Source organism: Oncorhynchus mykiss, chromosome 15 (assembly GCF_057628025.1).
Source record: "Oncorhynchus mykiss isolate SJ-2025 chromosome 15, ASM5762802v1, whole genome shotgun sequence".
In the NCBI taxonomy this organism is placed as follows: Eukaryota; Metazoa; Chordata; class Actinopteri; order Salmoniformes; family Salmonidae; genus Oncorhynchus; species Oncorhynchus mykiss.
This window is the reverse complement of record NC_143036.1, coordinates 50,079,156-50,101,116: the sequence shown is the minus strand read 5'-3', so window position 1 is coordinate 50,101,116 and position 21,961 is coordinate 50,079,156. Positions and strand designations below refer to the sequence as shown.

Here is a 21,961-nt window from a genome sequence, read left to right as displayed (position 1 = left end):
GCTCATCGCAGTATGCCGTTATGTGTTTTGCTTTTTCAAATGGCACCTGTGAAACAGAATACTACTTCCAATTATCCCAGAGCTCTTCACCAAAATATCTCTCACTAACAACACTTGATAAATCAAGCTTGTTGCTATACTAAACTCTGATAATAAATTGACATACTCAACATAATTGACTTCAACAGCGCACGTTCAAAAGCCCAACTTGAATCCCCTCAACAAGGTACACGTGAGTTCAGTTGACAACAAATGTTATTGCACTTGAATTACAACCTTATACCATGTCAGTCATCAAATGACTGACTTGAAAATGTTGCGGTCAAAGTCAAGACCATGCAGCATTTAAAATACCACAATATTTACACGTACAGTACTGTAAATTCTGTATGACCAGTATTTCTGTCCCACCTCACCTGAGCTTATTATGTGCTAATGCTATTTCTTTCAGTAGCTATTTTATTGCAAATTGTTTTGGCGATTTGGTGATCCCATTACTAAAAACCCCTGTTGCAGAAGACACTTGCTGTAGTCAATTTCTTCCTCCGTGCTTCCTGAATCCTGCACTCAATGATGTCAGAGTTCTACTCATGGCCTCATCTACTTTGCATTCCTCATGGCTCCATATCCGTTAGCGATGGGAGCTGTGGATCCATTAGCACAGCCAGGTCAGGATGACATTTCAGCACCGGGAGAAGACGAGCACCGCCAACAATGATGCAAATACATCATCAGGGGCATTACGGGACACACACAAACACTAAGACATGCGGAAACACACGTACCAACCAAGGTTATTAAAGTTTAGCGTTTTTATATTAGTTCGTGTTTCTATTTGTTTTTAGATTATCATTCAACTAAATAATGAGGATGTCGATCTATCTATCTCTTTCTTTCTATTTTTATCCTTACACCTCTGAAGACACTAGCCCAGGGTTTTCCAACCATATTCCTCTGACAGTTTACCATCCTATTGGTTTTCAATCCCAGTTGTAACTAACCTGATTCACCTTATCAACCAGCTAATTATTAGAATCAGGTACTCTAGCTCTGATCTTTTTTGTATTTTCAGTGGTATTGTTAACAAGCACGCTTCCATAAAGAAAATTTGAATTAAGAAACGATTCAGCCCCTGGTTCGACCGTGATCTGGCAGAGTTACTCCACCTCAAGAGCACCATTTGGCAAAAGACTCGGCATACAAATACTCAGGCTGACTGGCCATCAGTCAGGCATATGAGAAATAAGTGCACTCAGGCTATCCAGAAGGCCAAAGCTAGTTACTTTAAGGAGCAGTTTTCTCACTCTGGGTCTAACCCCAAGAAGTTCTGGAAAAAGGTGAATGACCTGAAGAATAAACAGCTACACATGTCCCTTAATGTTGATGATGTGGTTGTTACTGACAAGAAGCATATGGCTGAGCTCTTTAATCACCACTTCATTATATCAGGATTCCTGTTTGCCAGTCCAACACTTCCTCATCTCCCAACCCTTCTAATGTGACTAGCCCTGAGGCTCCTCCCTCTTCTCCTCCTGCCCCGCTATACAGCTTCGCCCTGCAGGCGAAGGCATCCATGGTGTGTCCTTTATTTAAAGGGGGTGATCATGCTGAACCTAACTGTTATAGGCCAATTTCTATCTTGCCAATAATAATCTTACCACTTGTCAATAATTAACTGACTGGCTTTCAATCTGGTTTCCGCTAAGGTTATGGATGTGTAACTACAACCTTAAAAGTCCTAAATTATATTGCCTCTGCCCTTGAATCTAAGCAATGTTGTGCTGCTATTTTTGTTGCCTTTGCCAAAGCTTTTGACACGGTAGACAATTCCATTCTTGTGGGTCGGCTAAGAAGTATTGGTAACGGCAGGTAGCCTAATGGTTACAGCGTTGGGCCCGTAACCTAAAGGTTGTTGCATCAAATCCTGAGCTGACAAGCTAAAAACCTGTTGTTCTGCCTCTGATCAAGGCTTCTTCTGGATCGGTGTCCCTTCCACGGGACGGTTGAGCTAATGTAGGCTAATGCGATTAGCATGAGGTTGTAAGAAACAAGAACATTTCTCAGGACATAGACATATCTGATATTGGCAGAAATCATAACAGCCTCCACTCTTCTGGAAAGGCTTTCCAATACATTTTGGAACGTTTCTATGGGGACTTGCTTCCAGTTGGTAGAGCATGGCACTTGCAACTCCAGGATTGTGGGTTCGATTCCCACGGGAGACCAGTACGACAATCTTTGAAATCACTACTGTAAGTCACTCTGGATAAGAGAATCTGCTAAATGACTGAAATGTAAAATGTAAGAGCATTAATTGAGGTCAAGCTCTGATGTTGGACGATTAGGCCTGGCACGCAGTTGATGTTCCAATTTATCCCAAATCGGTCAATGAGGTTCAATGTGCAGGCCAGTCAAGTTCTTCCACAACGATCTCGACAAACCATTTCTTTATGGACCTCGCTTTATGCACGGGGGCATTGACATGTTGAAACAGGAAAAGACCTTCCCCAAACTTTTGCCACAAAGTTGGAACCACAGAATCGTCTAGAATATAAATGAATGCTTTAGTATTAAGATTTCCATTCACTGGAACTAAGGGGCATAGCCCAAACTGTGAAAAAGAGGCCCAGACCATTAATCCTCCTCCACCTAACTTCACAGTTGGCACTATGTATTGGGGCAGGTATCGTTCTCCTGGCATCCGCCAAACTCAGATGCATCTGTCGGAATGCCAGATGGTGAACGCTTTTCCACTTCGGCAGAGTCTAATGGCGGCAAGCTTTACACCACTCCAGCTGACACTTGGCATTGTGCATGGTGATCTTAGGCTTGTGTGCAGCTGCTCGGCCATGGAAACCCATTTCATTAAGCTCCAGATGAACAGTTCTGCTGCTGACGTTGCTTCCAGAGGCAGTTTGGACCTCGGTTGTGAGTGTTGCACCAAGGAGAGACGATTTTTACGCACTACATGCTTCAGTACTCGGCGGGTTCCATTCTTTGAGCTTGTGTGACCTACCACTTTGCCGCTGAGCTGTTGTTGCTCCTAGATGTTTCCACTTCACAATAACATCACTTATAGTTGACTGGGGCAGCTCTATAAGGGCAGAAATTTGGCAAACTGATTTGTAGGATAGGTGTCATCCTATGACGTGCCACGCTGAAAGTCCTTTGGCTCTTCAGTAAGGCCATTCTACTGCCAATTTTTGACTATGGAGATTGCTTGGCTGTGTGCATGGCTGTTAGTGACAGGTGTGGCTGAAATGGCCATATCCACAAATTTGAAGGGGTGTCCATATACTTTTATATATATTGTGTAGCTCAGGTAGTAGGAAGCTCGATCATCCATTTATATGCAGCTGATATAAGCTTATACTCAGCTAGCCCCTCCCCAGATTTTGTGTTAAACGCTCTACAACAAGCTTTCCCTGCCATTACCCTTGTTCTGAACCACCAAACCAAAACAAAGGTCATGTGGTTCAGTAAGACGACTGCAGAAAACACTCAAACGCAACAGTTTTTATCTATATCTCTGCATTCAGACTCAATCATGGACACTCTTACTGACACATGTGGCTGCTTCGCGTGATGTATTGCTGTCGCAACTTTTTTTCCTTTCGTGCTGTTGTCTGTGCCTAACAATGTTTGTACCATGTTGTTGCTGCTACCATGTTGTGTTTCTACCGTGTTGTTGTCATGTTGTGTTGCTACCATACTGTGTTATCATGTATTGCTGCCATGTTGTGTTGTCTTAGGTCTTTCTTTGTGTAGTGTTGTGATGTCTCTCCTGTCATGATGTGTGTTTTGTCCTACATTTCTATTTTTAATCCCAGCCCACAACCCAGCAGGAGGCTGGTGGGCCATCATTGAAAATAAGAATTTGTTCTTAAATGACTTGCCCAGTTAAATAAAGGTTTAAAAAATATAAATTATATAGCCACTTCCATGCCAGTTGGAAGTTCTTGGGTGTTTTATCTCTGAACACTCAAAAGCTTGTTTCTCCGTCGACAGTCAAATAAGGGGAAGCATGGGGTGTTAACCTGACAGCCAGCATAAAACATGTCATTAACTTACCCTGACACTCACACCTCACCATTGTCACAGCGCCCCCGTCTTGTCACAGCCCCCCCCCCGTAAAATATATTCCAAACCCCTGCCAAGAAATTAGTAATGAAATAACAACATTTTAAGATTGAGACTCTACAGCTAACACGTTTATCAAAAATATAGAATAAGACAATTATATATATATAAAAAATGAGTCATCAAGGTTAGTAAACATAAGAGGGTGACGGTCTGTGAGTGAGTGAGTGGGAGTCAGTGCATTTTAAGAAGCAGGTGTGAAGTCTCTGGTCAAATAAACAAAAACAAAATTGTTACATGCTTCGTAAACAGCAGGTGTAGACTAAAAGTGAGACGTTTACAAACTGGTCATTTTTCAACAATGCAGAGTTAAAGAAAAAAAGTAGTGACACAAGGAATATATACAGACCGAATAACTAATAACAATATATACAGGGAGAACCAGTACCAAGTCGATGCGCAGGGATACGAGATAATTGAGGTAGCTAGAGTGGGGAGAACAATTATTTGAAACACTGCCGATTTTGCAGGTTTTCCTACTTACAAAGCATGTAGAGGTCTGTAATTTTTATCAATTGTGAGAGACGGAATCTAAAACAAAAATCCAGAAAATCACATTGTATGATTTTTAAGTAATTAATTAGCATTTTATTGCATGACATAAGTATTTGATACATCAGAAAAGCAGAACTTAAAACCTGTTAAGGATATGGCAGACATATGCCCCCTTTGGAGAGATTGGGTACCCCTAGTAAACTGAAAAAAAAATCTGTCAAAAATTGCTAATATATGCATATAATAATTATTATTGGATAGAAAACACTCTAAAGCTTCTAAAACCGTTGGAATTATGTCTGTAAGTATAGCAGAACTCACAGGGCAGGCATTCTTCCAAATAGTTTTTGTGGTCATGAAAGTTGGAGCAACTTTGACGTCATCGCCCCCACCCTTCCCAACCAGTTATGATTCTGGGGAGATTATTTCTATGTCTTCCACTAGATGTCCTCATTCAGTAGAGCTTTAAATCGTTCAAATCCCACGAGAATTGGCCCTATGGGAGTGAAATTAGTGCGTGCCAAGAGAAAATAGGTTGTGCGTTGTGGCGCGAATTGGTCCCAGCCATTCCTTTGTTCCAGCACTCAAGAGAAGAACAGACGATGGCCGATTGAATTGAAGTTTGTTTTGTGTGTTTAAAACATCATACAGCTTGCTTCTGCACTTAGTTTGACCTGTTTAGTCGACATATAATATGTAATTTTGAAGTTTTGATGCGCAACTTTTCCGGACCAGAGGACATTTTGGGTGCATTTCAGCTGATGTTATTAGCAGTAGCTAATACAAAGACGCAAGACTTGAAACCAAACAATGTATTGGGTAAGTATGAAGCCTTCCAGAACATTCTGAACGAAGACCATCGAAGGTAAGGGAATATTTATGCTGAAATCTGTGTTTCTGTTGACTCCAACATTACGGAGAAATGTAGCTTGTATCTGAGCGCCGTCTCAGCATATTGAATAGTGTGCGATTTCTGTAACGTTAAAAATAAATCTAACAAAGCGGTTGCATAAAGAAGCAGTGTATCTTTCTAACTATATGTAGAACATGTATATTTAGTCAAAGTTTATGATGTCTATTTACGTTATCTTGCCGCGCTACCTAGATTTCCTGCGGACATTTTTGAGTAATTTCTGAACGTGAACTCAATGTAAATGGACATTTATGGATATAAATGGCATATTATTGAAAAAAAAAAATGTACTGTGTAACATGTCCTATTACTGTCATCTGATGAAGATTTTCAAAAGGTTAGTGAACGATTTATTTTTTAATCCTGCGTTTGTTGATTGCATGTTTTGGCTATTCAAATGAGGTGTGTCTGGTGGTGGTTTGACATATATATATGTGCTATGTTTTCGCCGTAAAACATTTTAGAAATCTGACTTGCTGGCTAGATGAACAAGGTGTTTATCTTTCATTTGAGCTATTGGACTTGTTAATGTGTGGAGGTTAAATATTTCTAAGAATATTTTTGCGTTCCATGCGCCACCGTTCCATCTGAACGTGGGAGGGTAGAGTCCCAAATGGGAAACAATATCTTAAACAGGTTTATTGGTACAGAAACCTTTGTTTGCAATTACAGAGATCATACGTTTCCTGTAGTTCTTGACCAGGTTTGCACACACTGCAGCAGGGATTTTGGCCCACTCCTCCAGATCCTTCAGGTTTCGGGGCTGGGCAATACGGACTTTCAGCTCCCTCCAAAGATGTTCTATTTGGTTCAGGTCTGGAGACTGGCTAGGCCACGCCAGGACCTTGAGATGCTTCTTACGGAGCCACTCCTTAGTTGCCCTGGCTGTGTGTTTCGGGTCGTTGTCATGCTGGAAGACCCAGCCACGACCCATCTTCAATGCTCTTACTGAGGGAAGGAGGTTGTTGGCCAAGATCTCGCGATACATAGCCCCATCCATTCTCCCCTCAATATGGTGCAGTCGTCCTGTCCCCTTTTCAGAAAAGCATCCCAATAGAATGATGTTTCCACCTCCATGCTTCACAGTTGAGATGGCGTTCTTGGGGTTGTACTCATCCTTCTTCTTCCTCCAAAAACGGTGAGTGGAGTTTAGACCAAAAAGCTCTATTTTTGTCTCATCAGACAACATGACCTTCTCCCATTCCTCCTCTGGATCATTCAGATGGTCATTGGCAAACTTCCGACGGGCCTGGAAGTGCGCTGGCTTGAGCAGGGGGACCTTGCGTGCACTGCAGGATTTTAATCCATGACGGCATAGTGTGTTACTAATGGTTTTCTTTGAGACTGCGGTCCCAGCTCTCTTCAGGTCATTGACCAGGTCCTGCCGTGTAGTTCTGGGCTGATCCCTCACCTTCCTCATGATCATTCATGCCCCATGAGGTGAGATCTTGCATGGAGCCCCAGACCGAGGGCGATTGACCGTCATCTTGAACTTCTTCCATTTTCTAATAATTGCGCCAACAGTCGTTGCCTTCTCACCAAGCTGCTTGCCTATTGTCCTGTAGCCAATCCCAGCCTTGTGCAGGTCTACAATTTTATCCCTGATGTCCTTACACAGCTCTCTGGTCTTGGCCATTGTGGAGAGGTTGGCATCTGTTTGATTGAGTGTGTGGACAGGTGTCTTTTATACTGGTAACGAGTTCAAACAGGTGCAGTTAATACAGGTAATGACTGGAGAAAAGGAGGGCTTCTTAAAGAAAAACTAACAGGTCTGTGAGAGATGGAATTCTTACTGGTTGGTAGGTGATCAAATACTTATGTCATGCAATAAAATGCAAATTAATTACTTAAAAATCATACAATGTGATTTTCTGGATTTTTGTTTTAGATTCCGTCTCTCACAGTTAAAGTGGACCTATGATAAAAATTACAGACCTCTACATGCTTTGTAAGTGGGAAAACCTTTAAAATTGACAGTGCATCAAATACTTGTTCTCCCCACTGTATAGTGGGGCAAAAAAGTATTTAGTCAGCCACCAATTGTGCAAATTCTCCCACTTAAAAAGATGAGAGAGGCCTGTAATTTTCATCATAGTTACACTTCAACTATGACAGACAAAATGAGAAAATCACATTGTACGATTTTTTATGAATTTATTTGCAAATTATGGTGGAAAATAAGTATTTGGTCAATAACAAAAGTTTATCTCAATACTTTGTTATATACCCTTTGTTGGCAATGACAGAGGTCAAACGTTTTCTGTCTTCACAAGGTTTTCACACACTGTTGCTGGTATTTTGGCCCATTCCTCCATGCAGATCTCCTCGTTGCCTGGGCGGTGTGTTTGGGATCATTGTCATGCTGAAAGACCCAGCCACGTTTCATCTTCAATGCCCTTGCTGATGGAAGGAGGTTTTCACTCAAAATCTCACGATACATGGCCCCATTCATTCTTTCCTTTACACAGATCAGTCGTCCTGGTCCCTTTGCAGAAAAACATCCCCAAAGCATGATGTTTCCACCCCCACGCTTCACAGTAGGTATGGTGTTCTTTGTATGCAACTCAGCATTCTTTGTCCAAACACGACGAGTTGAGTTTTTACCACAAAGTTATATTTTGGTTTCATCTGACCATACGACATTCTCCCAATCTTCTTCTGGATCATCCAAATGCTCTCTAGCAAACTTCAGACGGGCCTGGACATGTACTGGCTTAAGCAAGGGGACACGTCTGGCACTGCAGGATTTGAGTCCCTGGCGGTGTAGTGTGTTACTGATGGTAAGCTTTGTTACTCTCTGCAGGTCATTCACTAGGTTCCCCCGTGTGGTTCTGGAATTTTTGCTCACCGTTCTTGTGATCATTTTGACCCCACGGGGTGAGATCTTGCTTGGAGCCACAGATCGAGAGAGATTATCAGTAGTCTTGTATGTCTTCCATTTCCTAATAATTGCTCCCACAGTTGATTTCTTCAAACCAAGCTGCTTACCTTTTGCAGATTCAGTCTTCCCAGCCTGGTGCAGGTCTACAATTGTGTTTCTGGTGTCCTTGGACAGCTCTTTGATCTTGGCCATAGTGGAGTTTGGAGTGTGACTGTTTGAGGTTGTGGACAGGTGTCTTTTATACTGATAACAAGTTCAAAAAGGTGCCATTAACACAGGTAACGAGTGGAGGACAGAGGAACCTCTTAAATAACAAGTTACAGGTCTGTGAGAGCCAGAAATCTTGCTTGTTTGTAGGTGACCAAATACTTATTTTCCACCATAATTTGCATAATTTGCAAATAAATTCCTTCAAAATCCTACAATGTGATTTTCTGGATTTTTTTTCTCATTTTGTCTGTCATAGTTGAATACTTTTGCAGCAAACCATTCCATTTAAGTTATTAATTACACATTAGATTGTGTATCTACACCCAGTCGCTACATAAATACAGGCATTCTTCCTTACTTCGTTGACGGAGAGGAAAGAAACTGCTCAGGGATTTCACCATGAGGCCAGTGGTTATGAAGTTTAACTGAGGATGAATCAACAACATTATAGTTGCTCCACAAAACGAACCTAATTAAAAGAGGGAAGCCTGTACAAAATATTCCAAAACATGCATGCTGTTTGCAACAAGGCTCTGAAGTAATACTGCAAACAATGTGGCAAAGCAATTAACTTTTTGTACTGAATACAAAGTGTTATGTTTGGGGAATATCACAAATCCATATTTTCAAGCATAGTGGTGGCTGCATCATGTTATGGGTATACTTGTTATCGTTAAGGACTGGATAATTTTTTTAGGATTAAAAAGAAACAGAATAGAGCTAAGCACAGGTAAAATCCTAGAGGATAAAACCTGGTTCAGTCTGCTTTCCACCATACACTGGGAGATTACATTACCTTTCAGCAGGACAATAACCTAAAACATAAGGCCACATTTACACTGGAGTTGTTACCAAGAAGACGGTGTATGTTCATGGGTGGCCAAGTTACAGTTTTGACTAAAATCTAATTGAAAATCTGTGGCAAGACCTGAAAATGGTTGTCTAGTGTGGTATCCCAGGAGGTCTACTCCGGGGGATGGTAATAGATGGGAGGTACGTGAGGCGACGTTGGCTCCCTCTGCTGGGAATACGGGAGCTGGGCACACCGACACAGACAGCTCTAAGTGGAGGTAATTAGAGGAAAGTGCCAACCAGCCATGGAGGCCAAATAAAAGGCGCACGTTTGCACACCGCGAGAGAGAACGGGGAGAGACCAACACCAAGCAAAAGGAGGGAAGAATTAGGAGCGACTCAAACGGGAGATACTGCTGGAGAGAGGAGATGCGGCGAGGGGAGATGCGGCCAGGGGGACGAACAACATAAGGAGAGGCGAGGGCCTGAAGGGGGGCCGGACAGAACCAGCCGAGACTATGAAGCGGGAGGGTGACCCAAACAAAAGATGTCGGCGGCTGCTGGACCCAGATCAGAGACGCTGCTATGAGTGCAGTGAGCCGGGGCACCTCGCGTGGAGCTGTCCCGGCCGGAAGGAGGCCATGCCCCCCGCATCCCCCAGCTCTGGGGTAATCCAGATGGCGAGTTACGTAACCTCCTGATGGGTGCACACCGAGATGGCCCCTCAGATGGTTTCTGTACGAATCGATGGCATCAACACCAGCACTCTGCTCACACAAGAGAGGAAGTAGGAACCGGGGGACGAGGAGGTGACAGTGTCCTGTGTATACGGGGACATGAAGAGGTACCCAACGGTGCCAGTGAGGATAACCACCCCAAGGGGGAATGCCAGATGCGCGTGGGAGATGTTCCCAACCTACCCGTGTCCATTCTCCTCGGTCAAGACTGCCCTCTCTTCCAGGCACTGTGGAGGAGGGACCTGGGGAGGCGATGCCTACCCCATGCCCCGACCGCTTGTGGATAGCGAGATACGTCACCACCTTGGACCTGATGAAGGCAGGTGCCACAGGCAGCGGCCTCCCGGGAGAAGACTGCCTTCTCCACCTCGGGAGGGCTAAACCAATACTGGGTCCTGCCTTTCGGGCTACACGGGGCACCAGCGTCCTTTCAGCGACTCATGGACCGCGTCCTGCGGCCGCACAGTGAGTACGCAACTGCTTATCTGAATGACATAATTGTGCACAGTGACAGTTGGGAATCACATGTGGGTAGGTTACAGGCCGTGGTTGATGCGCTAAGGTCTGCAGGTGCAGATGCAGGATGCAGGTCTGACCACGAACCCCCACAAGTGCAAGCTGGGCTACGCCGAATTGAAGTACCTGGGATATCAGATCAGGAGGGGAAATGTGAAACCCCAAGAGAAATAAAATGCTGCCATTAGTGGATGGCCGGTCCCCTGAACCAAGAGGCAGGTAAAGTAATTCCTGGGATTAGCAGGCTACTACAGTAGATTTGTAGCTAACTTTTCCGCAATAGCTCCTCATCTCACAGATTTAAATTAAAATAAAATAATCTACCAATAAAACTATGGCAAAGGTTTGCCTGGTTTTGAATCGTGATGTTCTGAGATGTCTGCCAACAGGCTATGGAAAAGGTTCAACTTTTTCAGGCTTGGTCCACTTCCCCAAACTCTTTGTTGTCTGTCTGAAGAGGACCTTCCCTGGAACTTATTTTCTTTCATCCTCCCCAGACCTAGGGCTTGACTCAATCAGATCCATTTTAGCCAACATCCGTATACCGGTTGTTTGGACGGTGTCGGACGTTGAACTGCGTTAGAGTTATCTACATGGTATAAAATGACCTCTTTCTGAGTCTATACATCAGAATATCTTTAATGGTAAGTAGTAGAAGCTCAGTATTGAGAAGTCAGAAAACAAATGATAATTCGGCTCTGGAATGTCATGGATCTTTACACACATTAACCTGTTATGGCTGCAATCCCGATATCGAGATCGATTTGATAACTACCAGTGAAAATAGTGGGCGCCAAATTCAAACCACAGAAATCTTACAATTACAATTCCTAAAACATACATGTGTCCTATACCATTTTAAAGCTATTCTCGTTGTTAATCCCACGAAAGTGTTCGATTTCAAATAGACTTTTCAGCGAAAGCACTACAAACGATTATGTTAGGGCTCCACCAAACCACCATAAGCACAGCCATTTTCCAGCGAAATATAGCATTCACAAAAACCAGAAACAAGGAAAGATTAATCACTAACCTTGAATTATCTTCATCAGATGACACTCATAGGACTTCATGTTACACAATACATGCATGTTTTGTTTGATAAAGTTCATATTTATGTAAAAAAATCTGAGTTTACATTGGCTATTTAGATTCACTAGTTCCAAAAACATCAAGTGATTTTGCATAGCCACATCATTTCAACAGAAATACTCATCATAAATGTAGATGATAATACAATTTATACACATGGAATTATAGATATAACTCTCCTTAATGCAACCTCTGTCAGATTTCAAAAAAAGTTTACGGAAAAAGCAACACATGCAATAATCTGAGATGGCGCTCAGAACAGAAGCCAAATTAGCCGCCATGTTGGAGTCAACAGAAACCAGAAAATACATGATAAATGTTTCCTTACCTTTGATGAACTTCATCAGAATCCAGTCCGATAAATCCCAGGTCCATAATAAATGCTTGATTATTTCGAAAATGTCCGTTATTTATGTCCAATTAGCTACTTTGGTTAGCGCGTTTGGTAAACAATTCCAAAATCACAAAGCGCGTCCACTATAATGTAACGAAATGTCCAAAAGTTCCGTAACAGTCAGTAGAAACATGTCAAACGATGTACTGAATCAATCTTTAGAATGTTGTTTACATATATCTTGAATAATGTACCAACCGGAGAATTAGAATTACTTCAGATGAGCGGTGGAACGCAAGTCCTTCCCCTGTGAACGTGCATGGTGATAGCATGGTCCTCTCATGGCTGTGGTGACTATTTCCTGTGTCAATCAACCCCCCTTCACATTAGATTCATCAGACAAAGGTCTATTGACTGCTGACATCTAGTGGAAGGCGTAGGAAGTGAAAACTCATCCATATCTCGCTGTAATTTCAATGAGACCGTGATTGAATATCTGCCTCCTCCAGAAAAAAAACAGGAAGTGGAATTTCCCAGGTTTTTCCCTGCTATATGAGTTATGTTATACTCACAGATATAATTCAAACAGTTTTAGAAACGTCACAGTGTTTTCTATCCAATACTAATAATAATATGCTAATATTAGCAACTATGACTGAGGAGCAGGCCATTTGATATGGGCACCTATCATCCAAGCTACTCAATACTGCCACTGTAGAAGATGTCTTGGCCATTTATCATAAAAAAATTGTCACAGTTCCGGACTTGATGGCAATGCTATAGAAGCTGGGTCTAGTTTACTTGTATATGAACCACAGAAAAATTGCCTTTGAGATGTCTTACTTCCTCTTACGTCTCTCTGCTGGAGCGATGCACTTAAATCAAAAAGTTTGTTTTGATGGGACATGAAGTGGAGTATTACAAGTGTACCACACATTCATCAGCCAATCAAATGCATGGGGGAAAAAGGGTGGGCACAGTGATGCTTGAAAATGACCAATCAAACTAGCTAGCTAGGTGGCTAGCAAGCAGAGCTAGTTAGTGCTGGTAGTTAGCACTGTAGCAACTGCAATGGTAGTAGAGGTATCTAGCTAGCTAACGTTTGTTAGTCAAGTTCAAATGCAATTCTATTGGTTGTGTACACATATTTTTCAGATGTTATCGCGGGTGTAGCGCAATGCTCCAACTGTGCAGTAATACCTAGCAATACAAAATAATATATATTTTTTAAAGAAATAAAGAAACAAGCAATGTCAGACTCCGGAATATAAATATATGTGTATGATGGTGTGCATAGACATCATGGACAGTATATGAATAGAAAATGTGTACAGCAGTAGTTATTGTATGTTGGATGAGCATTGACTAGAATACAGTATATACGTAAGTGGGTAAAATTGCATGTAAACATTATTAAAGTGGCCAGTCTTCAATAAATATGTACATAGGGCAGCAGTATCTAAGGTGCAGGGTTGAGCACCAGGTGGTAGCTGGCTAGTAACAGTGACTAAAGTTCAGGGCAGGGTATTGAATGGAGGTCAGCTAGTGGACAATTTAGATATAAGCTCTTTTTCAGTCTCTCGGTCACAGCTATGATGCGTCTGTACTGTCTTCACCTTCTAGATGGTGCGGGGGTGAACAAGCCGTGGCTCGGGTGGCTGAGGTCCTTGATGATCTTCTTGGCTCTCCTGTGACACAGGGTGCTGTAAATGTCCTAGGGTGCATTTACAGCCCCCGGTAATGTGCTGGGCAAAATACATTTATTCAGCCTCCTGAGGGTGAAGAGGCGCTGTTACGCTTTCTTCACCACACTGTCTGTGTGGATGGACTATTTCATATTATCAGTGATGTGCACACCTAGGATCTTTTCACCCTCTCCACCATCCACTGATGGGGGGAGGGGGCGTGCTCAACCTGCCATCTGATGAAGTGCACAATCAGCTCCTTCATTTTGTTAACATTGAGGGAGAGGTTATTTTCCTACTCTGCCAGGGTCCTCATCTCCCTGTAGGTTGTCTCGACGTTGTTGTTATTCAGGCTTACCACTGTTGTGTCGTCTAATGATTGAGTTGGAGACATGCGTGGCTATGTAGTCATGGGAGTACAGGATGGGGCTGAGCATGCACCCTTGTGGGGGTCCCATGCTGGGGATCAGTGTGGTGAAGGTGTTGCAAGTCCAGAACCCAGTTGCACAGGGTGGGGTTCAGACCCAGGGCGCCGAGCTTAGTGATGAGTTTGGAGGGCACTATGGTGTTGAAGGCTGAGCTACAGTTGGTGAAAAACTTTCTTACATAGGTTTCCTCTTGTCCAGATGGGATAGGGCAGTGCAATGGCGATTCCGTCATCCGTGTATCTATTGGGTCGGTATGCAAATTGTAGTGAGTCTAGGGTGTCGGGTAAGGTGGAGGTGTTATGATCCTTAACTAGCCTCTCAAAGCACTTCATGATGACAAGAGGTGAGTGCTAATGACAATAGTCATTTAGTTCAGTTACCTTCACTTTCTTGTGTACAGGAACAATGGTGGACCTCTTGAGGCAAGTGGTGACAACAGACTGGGATAGGGAGAGATTGAATATGACTGTAAAAACCCAAGCCAGCTGGTCTGCACATGCTCTGAGGACACGGCTAGGGATGCCATCTGGTGTGGCTGCCCTGCGACGGTTAACGAGCTTAAATGTCTTTTTACTCACGTCAGCCACAGAGAACGAGAGCTTACAGTCCTCGTGAGCAGCGGTGGCCCACATTGACTATATTGGCTGTGTTTTCCTTGAAGCGGGCGAAAGTGTTTAGCTCATCTGTGAGCAAGGCGTCGGTGTCCGCAACGTGGCTGGTTTTCCCTTTATAAATTACTACAGCTAATATAGTCAATGACTAACTAAATAGATAGTTAAACGTTGTAGCTAACATGATCATGTTACAAGGATTTTAGGAGTAGAAGTAAGAAATTGAACGTTGCTGTTTTGAGTAAACAAGCTAATGTTAACTGGCAAGCAAATTTAGCTAGCTAATATTAGCTAACTAGCTAGCTACCAAAGGATCGTTGGCTAACACTAGCTACTAAACATTGGTGGAAGAGTGGATAGCTTGGCACCGGAAGAAATGGCAGCAGTTTTACGGGCGCCCAACCAATTGTGCTATTATGTGGGTTTTTTTGTGTTATTTGTAACTTATCTTGTACATAATGTTTCTGCAACAGTATCCTACAGCAAAAAAATATTTTGAATATCAGGACAGCGATCACTCACCTCGGAATAGACAAAGATTTTTTTCTTCAAAAAGCAAGGGCACAGGGCATTCTCCAGGGCCAACAGGGACAACATCCCCATTATATGCAAGAGGAAGAAATGGAGGCACAGGGGACACAGAGCGGGGTGCCTCGTAAGAATCCACAGAAGGTGAGTGGGAAAGCTGTCGTTACTGTCAATATTACTCGCCAACGTGCAATCATTGGACAATAAATTAGACAAGGTACAATCACGAATATCCTACAAACAGGACGTCAAAAAATGTAATATCCTATGTTTCATGGAATCATGGCTGATTGACGACATGGATATTCAGCTAGCAGGATATACGCTGCACAGGCAAGATAGAACAACACACTCCGTCCGGTAAGACGAGGGGGAGGTCTGTGCATATTTGTAAACAACAGCTGGTGCATGAAATCGGAGAAATTTTGCTCACCTTAAGTAGAGTATATTGTGATACATTGCAAGCAACACCACTTGCCAAGAGAGTTTTCAGCTATACTTTTCGTGGTTGTTTATTTCCCACCACAGACAGATGCTGGCACTAAGACCACAATCAGTCAGCTGTATAAGGAAATAAGCAAACAGGAAACTACTCATCTAGAGGCGGCGCTCCTATTGGCTGGAGACTTTAATGCAGGGAAACTTAAATAAATTCTACCAAATTTCTATCAACATGTTAAATGTGTAGAGAGAAAAAAAATTCAAGATCACCTGTACTCCACACACATACACATACAAAGCTCTCCTTCGCCCTCCAGTTGGTAAATCCGGCCACAACTCTATCCTCCTGATTCCTGCTTACAAGCAAAAATTAAAGCAGGAAGCACCAGTGACTCGGTCTATAAAAAAGTGGTCAAATGAAGCAGATGGAAAACTACAGGACTGTTTTGCTATCACAGACTGGAACATGTTCTGGGATTCTTCCGATGGCATTGAGGAGTACATCACATCAGTCACTGGCTTTATCAATAAGTGCATCGAGGACGTTGTCCCCACAGTGACCGTACATACATACCCCAACCAGAAGCCATGGATTACAGGCAACATTCGCACTGAGCTAAAGGGCAGAGCTGCCGCATTTAAGGTGCAGGACTCTAACCCGGAAGCTTACAAGAAATCCTGTTATGCACTGCGACGAACCATCAAACAGGCAAAGCGCCAATACAAGGTTAAGATTGAATCATACTACACCGGCTCCGATGCTCATCTTGTGGGGCAGGGCTTGCAAACTATTACAGACTACAAAAGGAAGCTCAGCCACGAGCTGCCCAGTGACACGAGCCAACCAGACGAGCTAAATCACTTCTATGCTCACTTAGAGGCAAGCAACATTGAGGCATGCATGAGAGCGTCAGCTGTTCTGGACAACTGTGTGATCATGCTCTCCGTAGCCGATGTGAGTGTGACCTTTAAACAGGTTAACATAGACAAGGCTGTGTGGCCAGAAGGATTACCAGGACGTGTGCTCCAGGCATGTGCTGACCAACTGGCAGGTGTCTTCACTGACATTTTCAACATGTCCCTGTCTGAGCCTTTAATACCAACATGTTTCAAGCATAGTCCCTGTGCCCAAGAACACAAAGGCAACCTGCCTAAATTACTACACACCCGTAGCACTCACATCCGTAGCCATGAAGTGCTTTGAAAGGCTGGTAATGGCTCACATCAACACCATTATCCCAAAAACCCTAGACCCACTCCAATTTGCATACCCCCCAAACAGATCCACAGATGATGCAATCTCTTTTGCACTCCACACTTCCCTTTCCCACCTGGACAAAAGGAAAACTTATGTGAGAATGCTATTCATTGACTACAGCCCAGCATTCAACAATCATAGTACCCTCAAAGCTCATCACTAAGCTAAGGATCCTGGGACTAAACACCTCCTTCTGCAACTGGATCCTGGACTTCCTGACGGGCCGCCCACTGGTGGTGATGGTAGGGAGCAACACATCTACCACGCCGATCCTCAACACTGGAGCCCCCCAGGGGTGTGTGCTCAGTCCCCTCCTGTACTCCTTGTTCACCCACGACTGCATGGCCAGAAACGACTCCAACACAATCATTAAGTTTGCAGACAACAGAACAGTGGTAGACCTGATCACCGACAACGGCAAGACAACCTATAGAGAGGAGGTCAGAGACCTGGCGGGGTGGTGCCAGAATAGCAACCTATCCCTCAATGTAACCAAGACTAAGGAGATGATTGTGGACTACAGGAAAAGGAGGACCGAGTACGCCCCCCATTCTCATCGACGAGGCTGTAGTGAGCAGGTTGAGAGCTTCAAGTTCCTTGGTGTCCACATCACCAACAAACCAACATGGTCCAAACACACCAAGACAGTCGTGAATAGGGCACGACAAAGTATGATGTAGTATGATTCAGGAAACTAAAAAGATTTGCCATGTGTTGTGAGATCCTCAAAAGTTTCAACAGTTGCAACATCGAGAGCATCTTGACTGGTTGCATCACTGCCTGGTATGGCAATTGCTCGGCCTCCGACCGCAAGACACTACAGAGGGTAGTGCGTACCGCCCAGAACATTGCTGGGGCTAAGCTGCCTGCCATCCAGGACCTCTACACCAGGCGGGGTCAGAGGAAGGCCCTGAAAATTGTCAAAGACCCCAGCCAACCTAGTCATGGACTGTTCTCTTTACAAACCTAAAAAGGTTTCTCAACAGTTTTTACCCCCAAGTCAAAAGACTCCTGAACACTTAATCAAATGGCTACCCTTCCCCTGTTTTACGCTGCTGCTACTCTCTGTTTATCATACATGCACAGTGACTTTAACTATGCATTCCATTAATCTACATATGTACATACTACCTCAATTGTTCTGACCAACCAGTTCTCCCGCACATTGGCTAACTGGACTATCTTCACTGCGTCCCACCACCAGCCAACCCCTCTTACCATACAGCTAGTCTCTGTTCATCATATATGCATAGTCACTTTAACCATATCTACATGTACATACTTCCTCAATCAGCCTGTGTCTGTATTTAGCCTCGCTACTTTTTATAGCCTCGCTACTGTTTTTCACTCTTTTTACTGTTGTTTTTCTTTCTTTACTTACCTATTGTTCACCTAACACCTTTTTTGCACTATTGGTTCTAACCAATAGTGCAAAAAGGGGTTGGGGGGCCCACAATGCAAATAGTTTGGGTAGCCATTTGATTACCTGTAAGTAAGCAGTTCACTGTAAGGTCTACAGCTGTTGTATTCGGCGCACATGACAAATAAACTTTTATTTTATTTTATTTAACTATTCCAAGAACAGCAGCAGCAGCCACTGCAGAGCAATCCTCCAGTGCCTGCACCGGAACAGGCGGCGGCAAGCATTCATTAAGCAACACATAATGAGCTATCTGTGAGTTGTATGATGGTTATCTTAGCATTCTCAAATACGTTGCATGAAATAGAGGTGTGAATATCTTCCATAAACTTAATTTCATGTATTTTTCTCTATCATGTCTCAGGATGAACAGTCTGCACAAAAACCTGTGTACTGGGTCTTCTGGTCAGTCAGCTGATATTAAAGTACACAGATGGAGAGTGGCGCATGCAGATTTTGAAGGTGAGCAGTCTCATAAAGACATGGACTGACTGTATCATCATTTTACATTTTACAATTTTATCAAGGATTTTGATGCACATAAGCATTGCTAATACACCACACAGACTCCTAAGATGCATTGAACTGAAAGAGTGGCAAAAATTATCGGACACCCCAGACAGAGCAAAGGAGCAGAACATCAAAAAGCAAAGGTGGTGTCGTCAGAGACAGGTTCGTTTATAATGTAAACCAACCCATACATTTTAAATGCAGTACTGAATTTTGAAAAGTAAAGACTTGTTCCACAGATTTTAGTGTGTGCGTCTTTATTCTTTTTTTTTCATTGAGATTCCATTATTCAAGACCGTTTGTTTATTGAGAAGAATAACTTGTCTCCTGTAATTCCACAGGCTTTGGCCAGTTGGTCAAAATTACTCTCTGCTGAAGAGAAGCAGCGATTTGCAGGGGCAAATGAAGACATGATGTCTGATGTGAAGCCAGACCCAGAGGAACCCAATGCATTTTTTTATAACATCCCCACCCTGGTGCTCCCCTGAGTCTGAGAACCTGGTTGAGTCAGCAGACCGGAAAAGGGCAAAGCCTGCTTATGGGGAGAATAGGCTCCATCAGAACGAAACTGGAGCAACCGTCCACCGCAACGCAGAAAGTCTGTTTTTGCAATAGACCACATACTGGACTCTACTTCCACTGACACCCCAACACACACACACACACACACACACACACACACACACACACACACACACACACACACACTACAAATGCCCAAACACACATAACACGTACACATGCATACTGACGACACACACACACACACACATACACACACACGCTTTCACTCACCACATACGCTGCCACTGTCTATTATCTATCCTGTTATCTAGTCACTTCACCCCTACTCTGACTTCAGAAAATATTCATACCCTTCCCTTATTCAAAATGTTGCTGTCTAACAGCCTGAGTTAAAAACTGATTAAATTGATGTTTTTTTTCATCCATGTACATGTAATGACAAATTTAAAAAATATATTCTAAATTTTTGCAAATGTACTGAAAATTAAATACAGAAACATCTACTTTTCTTAAGCATTCACACCCCTGAGTCAATAAAACCAGTAATGGTTGTTAATCATTGCTAGTGTGGTAAACCGTGGGTTCAGCGTGCAGAGATTGACACAGAGACAGGGAGGCTTTAGTCCGAAAAACAACGTTATTTAGACAGAAAATAAGGTTTGGGTCTGGCCTTCTCTCCTTTCGCTTGCTGTCGGTCTCTCCCCATTCTCTCTCGCGGTGTGCCACCATGATCCTTTTATTTGGCCTCCACGGCTGGTTGGCCCTTTCCTCTAATTACCTCCTCTGTGACGGGGTGTCCATCTCATTTCACATTGGCGCGTTACGTTCAATAGTTCTAAAACAAGCGGTGATTGTGCAGAGAGCCACATGAAATCACAGAAACACTCATTATAAATGTTGATGAAAATTCAAGTGTTATGCATGGAACTTTAGATACACTTCTCCTTAAAAACCTCTTGAGACTAGGGGGCAGTATTTAGATTTTTGGATGAAAAACGTACCCAAAATGAAACGGCCTATTTCTCATGCCCAGAATCTAGAATATGCATATAATTGGCAGAGGGACTCTGCCTAGAAGGCCAGCATCCCGGAGTCGCCTCTTCACTGTTGATGTTGAGAATGGTGTTTTGCGGGTACTATTTAATGAAGCTGCCAGTTGAGGACTTGTGAGGCGTCTGTTTCTCAAACTAGACACTCCAATGTACTTGTCCTCTTGCTCAGTTGTGCACCCACTCCTCTTTCTATTCTGGTTAAAGCCAGTTTCTTGTCAATTTCTCCCATGGAATAGCCTTCATTTCTCAGAACAAGAATAGACAGATGAGTTTCAGAAGAAAATCTTTGTTTCTGGCCAATTTGAGCCTGTAATCAAACACACAAATACTGATGCTCCATATTCTCAACTAGTCTTAAGTAGGCCCGTTTTATTGTTTCTTTAATCAGAAACAGTTTTCAGCTGTGCTAACATAATTGCAAAAGGTTTTTCTAATGATCAATTAGCCTTTTAAAATTCTAAACTTGGATTAACAAGCTGTCCTGTCTTTTTTTAAAACAATAAATCATTGTCAATCCAAATACTAAGGCATTTGTATGCAACGATTCATTCCAATATAGAACCATCCGATGAATAAAGATATCATCCATCTGAGACACTCATACGAGAACATGAAAAAAACATGTATTTAGATTATACCCATATTAAATACTAGTTTTAAATCAAGGGCTTTCTTCACAACTGCAAAATCGGACTGTAGCCTTGTCACATGCACAAGAAGCATGTTTCTCTCACATTTTGTTCACAAATTTGTTTACATCCCTGGTAGTGTGCATCTCTCCTTTGCCAAGATAATCCATCCACCTGACAGGTGTGGTATATCAAGAAGCTGAGTAAACAGCATGATCATTACACAGGTGCATCTTGAGCTGGGGACAATAAAAGGCCACTTTAAACTATGCAGATGTCACACAACACAATGATGACTCAAGTTTTGAGGGAGCGTGCGACTGGCATGCTGACTGCAGGAATGTCCACCAGAGCTGTTGCCAGATAATTTAATGCTAATTTTTCAACCATTAGCCGCCTCCAACGCCATTTTAGAGAATTTGGCAGTATGTCTAACCGGCCTCACACCCACAACCAGTACCTCCACATTTGGCTTCTTCACCTGTGGGATCATCCGAGACCATCCAATCGGACAGCTGATGAAACTGTGGGTTTTTACAACCAAAGAATATCTGCACAAACTGTCAGAAACCCACACAACCGCAGACCACATGACCACATGTAACTGCACCAGCCCAGGACCTCCACATCTGGCTTTTTCACCTGTGGTATCATCTGAGACCAGCCACATGGACAGCTGATGAAACTGTTGGTTTGCACAACCACTGTCAAAAATTGTCTTTGGGAAGTTTATCTGCATGCTCGATGTCGACACCAGGGTCTAG

General features: G+C 43.1%; 1 long non-coding RNA gene across 1 annotated transcript; it reads left to right on the top strand.

Annotated features, from left to right (window-relative positions):
• The first annotated feature begins 15,939 nt into the window (after window positions 1-15,939).
• LOC110490845 (uncharacterized) lies at window positions 15,940-20,026 on the top strand. The gene is made up of 4 exons (XR_002468765.3): window positions 15,940-18,736; window positions 18,846-18,943; window positions 19,048-19,153; window positions 19,333-20,026. It is a non-coding gene; the product is annotated as an uncharacterized LOC110490845 (long non-coding RNA).
• The last annotated feature ends 1,935 nt before the right edge of the window (window positions 20,027-21,961 follow it).